Source organism: Cupressus sempervirens, chromosome 3 (genome assembly GCF_028749045.1).
Source record: "Cupressus sempervirens isolate cs-2001-9-10 chromosome 3, ASM2874904v1, whole genome shotgun sequence".
Lineage (NCBI taxonomy): Eukaryota > Viridiplantae > Streptophyta > Pinopsida > Cupressales > Cupressaceae > Cupressus > Cupressus sempervirens.
In genome coordinates, this window is record NC_143120.1 from 403,444,864 (window position 1) to 403,455,406 (window position 10,543).

At 30.3% G+C, this 10,543-nt stretch overlaps 1 pseudogene; it reads right to left on the reverse strand.

The window, feature by feature from the left end:
* Positions 1-4,846: 4,846 nt before the first annotated feature.
* On the reverse strand, positions 4,847-7,519 carry LOC149566713 (GDSL esterase/lipase At5g03610-like; annotated as a pseudogene).
* Between the last annotated feature and the right edge of the window lie 3,024 nt (positions 7,520-10,543).

Below are 10,543 nucleotides of genomic sequence, written 5' to 3' on the forward strand. Positions count from 1 at the left end.
AAATGGTACAAGTTATGACTAAATCAAAATGATCAAGATAGAACGGTTATTCGACATGATAATAGATTTACAATGATCAATACAAGGCCATTTGAGCCAGTTGGAGATGAGCCCTATGTTCTTCCAAGCTAATGCGATAAAATATTTTACTCAGAGATTCCACATAAATAGGGTTGGTCATTTTTTGTTAGACATGATCCAAGAGGAAGGCCGATAAAGTATAATATTATGGAAGAAGAAGATATTGAAGATGATGGAGAAGCAGATGATGGTGATGAAGATGATGGTGAGAATAATGATGGTTATGGTGATGATGATGATGATGGTGATGATGATGATGATGATGATGGCGATGGTGATAATGGCAATGATGATGGTGATGATGGTGATGATGATGGCGATGATGATTGTGATGATGGCAATGATGATGATGATGATGATGATGATGATGATGATGATGATGAAGAAGAAGAAGAAGAAGATAATCAATGACTACAAATGTCATCACCCCTTCTGTTGACAGTCTTGCATTCCATATATAAGGTAAATTTTTTCATGTTTACAATGTTGCATATTGTTCATGTTGTCTTCTAAGTTATTTGTAGCATACACGTATCATGTAATTTTTAGCTAACTTAAGATATATGATTAACATATGTAGGAAATTTGATTACATATTTATTGTGTTCATTTCTAATGATTATAACATATGTTATTTATAGTTACCAATGTTTATGTTGTGTCTAATTATGACTCTTTTTGCAAACAGTCAATTGACTACAGGTACATTGTCACCCCTTCTGTTGATGATCTTGCATTCCATATATAAGGGAAATTTGTTTATGTTTTCGATGTTGCCTATTGTTCATGTTGTCTTCTAAGTTATTTGTAGAAAAAATGTATCATGTAAATTTGTTCATGTTTACACGTATCATGTAATTTTTAGCTAACTTAAGATAAATGATTAACATATATAGGAAATTTGACCCATTTGGCATGGATTGTGCATGGTGACATGGATCAGTAGGTATAAGTCAATAAATAGACATAATTTTCTTATATTCTTCTTGTTTATCATTGAGCATGTATGTTATAAATAGACATATTATATAATCATATAATGTATATATAGACAAAGAAGGTCCATATAGAAATATATTTGTATAATCACTTTCAACTTACTATATTTTATATTTGTCACTTTCACTTTCCATTTGATGGATTGCAAGACCCACCAAATATGTACTTGTTAGATCTCTCTACATTGAATGAGGGAAATGAGGAAATGGTAGATGAAAGCTCTACATGTAGTACAACTAAAATAGGGAGATCAAGTAGAGGTCAAAAGAATAGAATTTTTTTTGATAAATGCATGCAATTTTTCCTTGCTAATGAGGGGTCATGTTCTTATGATGATGAGACCAAAGGCATCATCAAGGTGCCCTTTCGGTACACACACATTGAGAAAGAATGGGTACCCAATGAGCTACCTCCAATTAACACAAATTTTTGTGTTAATGAGAGGATATATCGCATTGCTCCATCCTCATTACATGGTTTGGGCCTATTTTCCATGGATGGGATAAAGATATGTTACAACAAAGTTGTTGAATTGTTCAAGTATGTCGGTCCATGTTACAATTACAATGATTGGATGCGGATTGTTTGGTATAAAAAAGTATGCGTAGGTATGGGGTATCAGCTAATTATATACAATGGAAAGAAAATGATCAAAGTAAAAGATTTTCTATGTACATTGATGGGAGACCAAAAGCAATAGGTAATATTATAGGTTTTATAAATAGTACACAACCTTCTTCAACTAGTAAGCAACCCAATTGCATATTTGAAGCGTGTGAGGGGAATGAAGTTTTTGTTTGTGCAATAAAATCAATAAGTGCAAGGGAAGAACTACTAATTGATTACAATTTAAATTGCATAGATAAAAAAAAAGTTACTATCATGAGGTCTGTAAGTACTATTTACCATTTTGTTAATAAGTTTTCTTTTTTTTGTCTATTGCTTTCAGTTAGCTGAATTTTTTATGTTTAATCTTTGTGACAGGATGATATGGATCTGACAGATGATAGAGGTCACTAGGATGCTATTCCCACCCCTTCTTTAGTGAGGGTAAACCTTTTTTAAATTGAAAAAATTAGATAATTGAAAAATGTTATATTATTATGTTATTTTATTTACGGTTTTTGAGTTTTTATGATAGTTTTACTGATATTCCTCTCACAATTTGATGTTCAGGATAAGGGTAAAGCACCAGTAGTAAGTACTGAGCCACTAGCTATGCCTTATGATGAGGATATTGTTGAAAATCCCAATGTAACAAAAATGTTGATGAAAAAAATATAAAAAATTAATTTAGAAATAATGAAAATTTTGGATGAGGCAAATATGGAATCCAAGGAGATGATGAAGAGGCTATCAAATTTGAGAGTGCAAACTCGTCATTATGAAGTAAGCAGTAATGAATCTTTAGTTATAACAAAAGTTCAATAAAGATTTATATTTTATAATCTTCTATGTTGTGAAGTAAAATATGCAATATGTGCAAAATACTTTATTGATGCAATTTTTTTAAAGAGTTGTAAGAAACTTTAACTACTAAATTCTTGTTATACAGGATTTTTTGGCAACTAATCCACAACTTGGTCAAGGACAATGCAGTGAGGCTGGTAGTAGCAAAGCTTCGACTGCCACTGGTAAAATAATCTTTTAGTTGACAAGTTAGAAGGAATTTTTTATTTTGAACATTCAAAACTTCTTAACTCTTACTTTTATTATTTCAGAATGTCTTTTCTAACACTGTATTGTTCAAATCATCCAGTGCAGGAGACTTCTATGAGGTTGATGGATGGCCGTACGAGATTGCCAACTGCAATGTCGACAACAAGGGGATGTCTAGCTGGTAAATCCTTGTTTTTCTATATTTGGTTTTGTGTTAATTATGAGTTGATAATATGTACTTTAATCTTGAGTGCATCACATAGTGTATTTTTTTTTTTATGGTAGGAGATGCACCCTTTGGTACATCACCAAATATGGATCATAGTGCATGTATTGGTGATAATTCAATGTCATTTCCTAGAGCTACCCATGTTTCTAGCAAGGGAGCTATGTAGACATCATTGTTGATTGACGATGATGAGTCAATTCCTTTGAAATGTCCTAAGATTCTAGGTACTTTAAATAATTATTTTTTATATTGTAATAAGGATTTTCTTGCAAGACGTAAACATGATAGGAAGTGGTGAATGCAAGGGCTTTTGATGTGGAGTGATGCCTCATGACATTCTTTAGTATGTCATATTGTGCAAGTTGTTTAATTATTCTGGAATTCCTTTTTATTAGGGGTTTGGTAGGATCATCTGAATTATAAATGACCTTTTGTCTATACCAGTAATTCTCTAGTTTAGTAATTTGGTACATTGCAATTTCATGCTTTTAGTAGAAGATACTAACCAATTTTTCTATAGAGAACCAAAAGTGGGAGTCTTCTTTCATATTCAATGTTCAGTTTTCAATGATTTCCCAATTCATTGCTATTGCCTATTAGAGTTTTAGAGTGCTCAGTTTTAGCTTCACTATCTATTTTAGCAATATTTGTTTTCTATAATATCCTAGGTATGATCAGTGACAACATCAATTAAGAATGACAAAAAATGAAGGTCATGGCAAGTTATATGTATTATGAACTATATTTTTTTTTCAAGTTATACTGATTAATATAGTCATAGTATATTTTTTAGTTTCAAAACATCAACAATAGAACCCTGGTAGAGTTTGACTAGTTTTAGACATTTTAAATTTTTTTCCAAACTTCTTTTTTGGTCAATTTTGCTCAAGTTGATCCTCCAACCTTGAAATAGATCACTAAAAAGATGAAATGTATCTCATTTTATGTATTTGTTATTCACTATGAAAAGTATTCTTTGCATGACTCATTTTAATGGTTCTTACTATTAATTATCCCATGACATTTTTTGCAGGAAATGATACATTTTATAGGAGGCTTTATGACCTCACGCTACGAAGATTTGGGCCCACCATACGTAAAAGGTGGAACATCATAACTGAACTAATTTTATCCCACTTTTTTTTCATATCATTAATTGGTGTAACATTTTTCCTTTCATTTGGGTCTTTTCTTATACTAGCTATATCTAACAATTTTGTGTTTTTTCTTAAAAGGTGGAACTAACAAGATAAAAAATTAAAAGATGAGCTCATCAAAGATATAGAGCATGAGTTTGGTAGTAGTATTTTTGATCATAAGAAATTGTTACAAAAAGCTTCCAGACATCTTAAGGTTGTGACAGACACATATAGAAAGAGTCTCATCCTAAACTTGAAGTACGAGTGTCCTCCCTTTGTTTCAGTGAGGGAATGGAATGAGTTCATTTTGGATGGAAAGGAGAAAGGGGAACATCCAAAAGAAAGTACACCAGCAAATCCGAAAAGCTATGCAATAGTATTAACTACTAGTACATTAATGAGCAAATTTAGGGTTCAACTTCAGTATCAACAATTTCAACTAGCTCAATTTAATCTATCTATTGATGAAAGATATGTAATTCATATGCTGACACAATTACTTTCACCCTATTATGAATGCTCTCTAAAATTTGGGCATCTAATAAACTGTGGTGGTTGATTGCACATAGAATGCCTATATACAACTGTATATATCTCAATTTGGGCATAAATCCTACATAAGATATAAATAGTGTGCTTATAACTTCACATATAGCTATATTATGTCTTGAAAATATAGTAATTCTCAACTACATGTACCATAGTGTAATGTGTTAGTAGTATAGGTGATAAATGATATTCATTCAATGTAATGACAAGTACATGAGCCATCTTGAACAAACCCACAATGAGAGTAGTGAAGATTTATCATCACTTACCATCCCTTCTGAGTAGGATGGTACCAATCAAAAAAGAAAAATTCTTCTTGAGACTTGCACAAATGAAAAAGAGCTCTTCCTTGTTCATCATAATCAACACACCCAACAATGAAGCTGCTCATGTTTCCATCTCTAGAATAGCATGATCTACTCATCTCATGAGTTCCTACTCAATACACAATATAGAAATAAGTCAATCAATATCCTCATATATTTATGTAGTCCTATAATTATGGCTCTTAAATAGATACACTATTTAGAAGGAAAACCTGAAAAAGATAATCTTGAAATTCTTAACTACACTATAATCAATGTCTTTATCATATGCAAATGGGTTAAAGATAATATGAGAGAAGGCTGCAAGGAAATCAAGGATGAGGAAGTTGGCATCTTCAAGCTCCCTCAGCTTTGAAATGGCTTGTGATAGATATTTATTATGGGTGGAAACTAAGTCCATTTTTGTGTTCAAACATACTACTGCAGACTGTAAGTAACCTAGTTGGTAGTCAAATGACATGTTATTTGATACCAAAAAATTCCTTAGCCCAAGATTATATAGCTCTGTGAGTTGCAGTTTCATCTCTGCTAAAACACTCTTCACAAACTTCTCTGTTCCCTGTAAACATAACCCTCAGTCACATATTTTTTAAAATCACATTTGAATCATTCTAGTACAACATGACAATTAATAATATCAAATTTTCACAATCTATTTCAAAAAAATCTTTTTTGTTTTTGGATTTGATTGTGTAAGTTTTTTTAGTATCAATGGATCGCACTATGTGATCCATCATCAGAATGAGAGAAGGATGTAAGATATGATGCATTGTCAGAATGAGAGAAGGATGTAAGATAATTCTTTCATCCTGATGATAGATCACAAAGTGGATCCGAAACATTGATACTAAAAAAACTTCCATAATTAAATCTAGAAACAAAAAAAATCATTAGAACATAGCAAGTTTGGTGATATTTATTCTTACCATTGTGGTAACATTTGTAGTAGCATAATCATTTCCATTCAGAGTGAGAAGTGCTATTGAGTGCTTCAGATGATGAGAACCATATCTTTGAGATATAATGGAATCCTTGAAATTCCCAACTTGGACACTTAGCTTTGGAACTCCAAAAGTATCAAATACCCCACTATATGCTACTGCAAAGTTTATGCCTTTCCTTGCTTCTATATGATGACTTGAACTTTTCAGAACCTAGTAGGTCACTGGAGATGGAAGACCTAATATTTGGGCTGCATAAATTTAAGAAAAAACACAAACTTTGGTAAATGCATTCACCTGTATATTTAAAACCATGGCAATATAATCATAAAGAAAAGAATTATTTTAATCAATGAGAATTTTTTTTTTACAATCTATGATAATTATTTGCAAGAGCTTCTGGATTTGATTTTGTATAGTTTTTTTAGCATCGACATTTTGAACCATCATCAGGATGAAATCAAGCATAAGAGAGATGAAACCAAGCATAAGAGGCCACAAGAAAAAAGATACACAATCATAGAGCACAGAGTTTGATTTGAAACATCCATGCTTAAAAAACTATACACAATCAAATCTAGAAGCTCTTGTAGATAACCATTTTAATGTTAATAGATTAAGGAAATAGGATTGTTCTAGTCCATGGCTTAGAGTATACAAGAGAAGCACTACTGGAGAGAACTTGTCATAGTTATCAAGACTTTAAAATTGAAAATTGCTTGTTCAATTTTAATATAATTGTATCTTGAAGAGGGCATCAATTATGAGGAGTTATATGGATGGATTGAAAAAGGATTTTCAAAGGATCCTATAGTGCAATCCTAAAGGGTCACAATTTTTCTATTTCATATGATTACTTTGAAAGTTTTGGCTTGCCTTCCAAATGAAATTTCAATAAGATTTTTTTGGATAAGATTTTTATATCTTATAAAATTTGGGGGAATTTCTAGGTTCACAGTGCAAAATATAAATATACAAAATTGCATACGAGACCCTTAAGCATTATTATACTTAGAAAATTAGAAGTCAATACCATGATCTATAATCATTATATAATTAGAGAGAAGTCAAACATATACCTATATTAGCTGATGGTGTAAAGCACTTGGAAACCCTAGTACATAGCAATGGAAAAGTTTGAGGCAAATTGAATTCTATTTATATTGCCTATCCAAATATTTTGGGCTAAAATATGCAACAACAATTCTTGATATGAACAACAGTTTCTGATATGGGCCTTTGAGATCATTAGAAATAGATTTTGAGAAAGATTACCTAAATAATTAGTAAGAATTCTACCAAATGATACCCTACCTAATGGGTGCCCAGGCCAAGTGATACCATATGGATATTTCCATGCTAAAACTATGCTATTTTTCATACCAGTATAGTAATTTCCAATGTCTACATATGAATCTCCAAAAACAAAAAGAGCTTTTGTTTCATCTCCACTGCATATACTTACAAAAACAATGCTTCAATCAACAACCACACTAAAATTATATACAAATTTTGCAATAAGAAAAGAAATTATCAATCATTACCCATTAAAATTGGTAGAAACACCAATAGGACTTATGACATTTTGGAAGTCATTTTTCATGACCTTCTACATCTACGATCAAAAAAGTTGATTGTTTGGTTTATATGGCAAAATCATCTGACTTGTTTGGTCAAGACCGATGTCTATGAAGTTTTCAAAGACCTTCTAGAGGAGTTCAAAATTAGAAGCTTGAAGACTGAGTTTACATTAAAAGCTCAAGAAAAGTAGAGAGATGTTGTGCTAAGTAAAACAAAACTTCTTCCAATCAGTAACCACACTAAAATTACATCCAAAAATCTTAATATGATAAGAAATTATTAGTCATTACCAATTACCAATTACAAAGAGTACCAAGAATATTGATGACATGTGGGCAGCCATATTTGATGACCTTCTAGATCTATCATGGATAAATATCATGATTACACATGGCAATTAAAGGTATGATGCTATAATTTCTTCCCTTTTCTCATATTTTTGGTGGAAAATGCTACTTTATGCTAAAACCTTCATACCAATATATAATAATTGACTAATTAGTACTGATCTTTATATATATATATACATATATATATATATATGTATATATACATATATATATATATATATATATATGTATATATACATATATATGTATGTATATATATATATATGTATGTATATATACATATACATATATGTATATATATATATACATATATATATATATATGTATATATACATATATATATATATATGTATATATACATATATATACATATATGTATATGTATGTATACATATATATATACATATATATATCTATACATATATATATATATATATATATATATATCTATACATATATATATATATATATATATGTATAGATATATATGTATAGATATATATATATATATATATATATATATGTATATATATATATATATATCTATACACACACATATATATATATATATATACATATATATATATATATATATATATATATATATATCTATACATATATATCTATACATATATATATATATATATATATATATATATATATATATATATATATATATATATATATATCATCTAACATATTTCAAACTTTTCATAGGTTGTAGGACACATCAAAGGCAACAAAGGCGAGGCTAGAAAAGGTTGGGCAGCACAGACTTGGCTCTGGGGGATATTCGAAAATCAAAGCACGCATTGTAAGTAGCAATAAATGAATTGTAAAGAAAAATTATTTATAAAATGAAAATGATTTTGTAAATTAATAAAAAATGCAGGGCGCTGATTTTAATTTGGAGGCCATGGAAGAACAAAAAAAAATTGCCTTCAAGCAAGGCTATGTAGCGGTGGCTGAACGCCTATGGCAAGCTTTCATTGCCCCAATCGAGCAGTCTCCTGCATCATGTGCACAAGTAAATATGCCAAAAAATATATTAGAAATTGAATACTTGAGCAACAATTTATTTGATAATAATGTGCATGACATTGCAATGTAGCCTATTAATCATGACATAGATCATACGTAGCATCATGAAGCCCCTGATGTGCATCGTACTATCGATGGAGGTGCTCATTTATTATTTAAAACTAATTATGTAATTATTAATACAATTTAACATCTTTAATTGAACTTGGTGTAACCTTTTTGTGTTGAGGATATAGAATGATGTCGTGCTGAACGAGTGCCAAAGGATGTTCAGACTGATTAGTAGGTAGATCATGTCGCACATTCAGGTAAAGAAAATATATGTTTTGTTCTTTTAAATTAATTTTTTGATTTATAGTTCTTTTAATTAAATAAAAACTCGTAATTCACTAATATAAAATGGTGCAAATTTAACTCATGAAGTACTTGTTATTGCAACAGACCCCCCTTTGGTGCTGCGGCCTCATGATGTTCATGAACAAATGAGGAGTAGACATGTGTTAGAACTAGGAGAGAAGGGGGATGATGAGGACATTGATATTCCTCTTATAAATTTTATGAAAAAAAGAAACGAAAAGAAAGAAAAAAAGATATGATTATTCATGAATGACTTAGTCTTGAATATTGTTAATGAATATTATTCATTAATGTTGGGTGCTAATGAATATTGTGTTAATGAATTATTCATGGATGTTGTGTGTTTATGAATTTTATGTGTTAATGAATGTTATCATGTGATTATAATGATTGAATGTTATATTTCAAAAATGGATGAATTGAATGTTATTAAATGTTAATGGGGAATTTAGAGTGATGTTGGGGGGGGCAAATGAGCTTCCACCTTCACGTGGTTGGCCTTGTTAAGTAGAGAATATTTAACTATTCTCAAAACCAAGTGAAGCTCAAACTTTAAAGATAATCTTATAGTTAATAGTGACAACCAATTAGCAAGTCAAAATGAAGTTCTTCATTACAGGTACCTTTTTAGTTTTTAAAGCACGATGTCATGTTTTAATATTGTATAGTTTTTTTTTCTTAAGTTAAAGTATTCTTTTACTATAAAAACATAATTTATGACCATTTTAGTAACTATTCTAACATCACTTTATGAAAAATCCTATTTTGGCAAAGATGGTGATAAGTGGTGCTGTCTATTCCTTGGGAGATTGGATTGCACAGGTTTGTATCTCAACATCATTTGCATGTGGTAGAAATGCATACTTACAACCATTTCATTCTACATTTAAAAACATTGATGATAATATTGCTTGTTTTAATTTATATTTTTGTCTATAGTCATTATAAATGTTGCAGCCTTAGTTAGCTTTTATAGGCTATGAAGAACATAGTTGAATACTACAATAATTTTTTGGTTAGGCAATGATAGAAATTCTTCTAAGCCAAAAGATGAGACAACTATGTTTCATCTTAAGATGACAGTGGAGTTATTCATGCATGATTCCTTTCTTTAATGGTGATTTGGATGTTTGACTAGTTCTAAATATTTTTCTATAGTGCCTATTCAACCTTGTCCGTGTATACTATTTTTTTGTAGTATAAAGTATATAATCAACATCTTTTTGCAGCTCAAATGTTCAAACAGGTTGGGAAATACTCTATCCACATGCATATTCCATAGTAGACTACC